This window comes from Fukomys damarensis, unplaced genomic scaffold, assembly GCF_012274545.1.
Source record: "Fukomys damarensis isolate Sample0158 unplaced genomic scaffold, DMR_v1.0_HiC HiC_scaffold_39, whole genome shotgun sequence".
NCBI lineage: Eukaryota > Metazoa > Chordata > Mammalia > Rodentia > Bathyergidae > Fukomys > Fukomys damarensis.
In genome coordinates, this window is record NW_022900951.1 from 43,057,124 (window position 1) to 43,060,328 (window position 3,205).

Here is a 3,205-nt window from a genome sequence, read left to right on the forward strand (position 1 = left end):
TTTAAGACCCCAAAAAAAAAAAAAAAAAAAAAAGAAAAAAGAAAAGACAGAAATAGACTTGATGGACAGTAAGAGAGGAGGTATGTGGTTACAGAGGCAGAGATTACAGTGATGCTATCATAAGCCAAGGACTGCCAGCAGTCATCAGATGAGGCCAGCATAAATTGTCCCTTAGAACTTCCAAGAGAGTAGAGCTCCAATGACATTTTGCTTTTAGCCCAGTGAAAAAAAAAGAAAAAAGAAAAGACAGAAATAGACTTGATGGACAGTAAGAGAGGAGGTATGTGGTTACAGAGGCAGAGATTACAGTGATGCTATCATAAGCCAAGGACTGCCAGCAGTCATCAGATGAGGCCAGCATAAATTGTCCCTTAGAACTTCCAAGAGAGTAGAGCTCCAATGACATTTTGCTTTTAGCCCAGTGAAACCAATTTTGGATTTCTGGCCTCCAGAACTGTGAAAGAATAAATTTCTGTGGTTATTTTATTTTTTGAGATAGGGTCTCACTGTGTAGTTCAGGGTGACCTTGGACTCACTATGTAGCCCTGGCTGGCCTCAAACTCTCGGTGATCCTCCTGCCTCAGCCTCCCAAGTGCTGAGATTACAGGCGTGTGGTGGTACGTGCCTGGCCAAATTTCTGTTGTTTTAAACCACCAAATTTGTGGTCATTAATATTGCAACCACAGAAAATTAATATAGATGGCTTGGGGTAGAATTGGGGTTCCCCAGAAGGACATAGGTGTATTTGGGTGTCACTGAGAGCAGTTTGAAGGCATAATTAGGGTCCTCTTGAAAGCATTTTGGTGCAGTTGGAGATACTGAGGGTATACAAGGTCATAAGGAGCTGGTTTGGAAATGTAGTTGGGAGACTGTGGCAAGGTAAATGGGCTATTGCAGACCAGGTTAGGGTGTAGTTGAAATTTGGGAGATTTTGATGGTATGGTTGGAAAAAGTGCAACATGTTTTATGGTGTAGTTGCACAAAATTTAAAACAAGGTTGGGTACAATAGTCATTAAGAGTGGTTTGGGGTGATAGTTTGGGAGTGCAGTTATTAGACCAAGGAAAGGTAGTTAGGGGATTTTTAGAGGCAGAGTTGGGGGCTTCTGGAAGTTGAATTTTAGGGATGAAGCTTGTAGTCATTGGAGGTTTGGATATTTTTTTTTAAACTTTTATTTTTGGTTATTTATTATTTATTTTCTCTGTACCGGGGATCGAACTCAGGACCGAACTCAGGACCTTGTGCTTTCAAGGCAGGAGCGGCACCACTGAGCTAAATCTCTAGCCCCCGCCTTTTTTTGAGACAGGGTCTTCCTATGTAGTTCAGGCTGGCTTTGAACTTCCTGTATAACGCAGTCTGACCTCAAACTCACTTTGATCCTCCTGCTTCAGCCTCTCAAGTGCTGGAAATACAGGCATGTGTCACCTCATCTGACTTGAAAGTTTTTGTCTTTTAAGAGACAGAGCCTTCAATGCAAGAACAAGTATGAGTCTCTGAGTTCAGTCATCAGTACCACACAAAAAAAGAAAGAAAACGATGGGGGTCTTACCATATTGTTCAGGCTGACCCCAAATTCCTGGGCTGAAGCAATCCTCTAACCTTAGCTTCCTGAGTAGGGGGGACTACTAGTACAGTGTGCCATGCTTTCTTGGGAGTGGCTAAAGGGTGTTGTCTAGTGAGGGCTGTTGGAAGATGGTTCAGGGTTAAAAGTGAGGCTGTTGGAACATAGCTTAGTGATAATTGAGGCTCAAAAGAGTAGTTGGTACATTTGAGAGCTGATAGGTATGGGGTGCTATTGGGGAGTCTGTTTTGAAATCTAGATTTCAGAGGGCTATTGTGAATTGTAGTTGGGGAGCTATTAGCCGGTAATTTGAGGAGCAGTGAAAAGATCATTGGAGGGGCCGGGCATTTAGCTCAGTGGCAATGCGCCTGCCTTGCAGGCGAAAGGTCCTGAGTTCGATCCCCAGTACCACACACACACAAAAAAAGAATAATTGGGTATAGTGGCTCACATCTGTAATCTCAACAACTCAGGAGGCAGAGGCAGGAATATTGCAAGTTTGAGGCCAGCCTGGGCAACTAGTGAGACGCTGTATCAAAACAGGGTTGGAGGGCCAAGGGTTTAGCTCAGTGGCTCCGCCGCCTGCCTCGCAAGCACAAGGACCCGAGTTCAATCTCTGTTACAAAAAACAAAAATAAGAAAACAAAACAGGGCTGGAGATGTAGCTCAGTGTAAAATCCTGTGTTCAATTTCCAGTATCCAGTACAAAAAAGCCCCAAATCAGTAAACTACTATTCAGCAAGAAAATGGACAAACTACTGATACCTGCTTATAAAATGGATGCACCTCAAAAACTCTATATTAAATAAAAGAAGCCAGGGCTGGGGATTTAGCTCAGTGGTTCTGCCTCCTGCCTCACAAACACAAGGTCCCGAGTTCAATCCCCAGAAAAAGAAGCCAGACATAAATTTTCACTTATTTCATTTATATGAAATGTCCAGGACAGGCAAATCTAGAGACAGGAAGTAGATTAGTGGTTGTGTCAGGTTGGGAATGAGAATGGGGACTGTGGCATGAGGTGATATAAATACTGAGATGAAAAAAAAAATAGATGATATAAATGCTCTAAACCTGGTTTATGGTGATTGGAGCACACTTTGGTAAATTTACTAAAATTGTTGAGCATACTTATACTTAAATGGGTGACTTATGCTATGTAAAATACGACAATTAAAATATTTTAAGAGATCATTGGATGCCTGTGTTCCCAGCATTCTGGGATTGAAAGTTTGAGCATGGCCTGTGCAACTTAGCTAGACCCTGTTTCAAAATTTAAAAAAGGGCTGAGAGTGCAAAGGCTTTGGGTTTAACTTCCAGTACCAATAAATAAATAAATAAATAATTTAAAAAGAAAGCCAGGTATGGTGGCACACACCTGTGAGCTCAGCACTTGGGTGGCTGAGGCAGGAGGATTGCTGCAAGTTCAAGGCCAGCCTGAGCTACACAGTGAAAGCTGGTCTCAAAAAAGTTTTTGTTGTTGTTGTTGTTAAAGAAAGGATATTGGAGAATGCTTTGTAGTTTGAATTCCTGAGGTATTATTTGGCATTCAGTTAAAAGGCATTGAAAGCCAAGGGTCTGGGGATGTAGCTCAGCTGCACTGCGCCTGCCTGGCAAGTGCATGATCCTGAGTTTGATCCCAGTACCA

General features: G+C 42.4%; 1 pseudogene; it reads right to left on the reverse strand.

The window, feature by feature from the left end:
- The window catches only part of LOC109117476, a 10,429-nt pseudogene that overhangs the window by 4,539 nt on the left and 2,685 nt on the right, over positions 1-3,205 (reverse strand).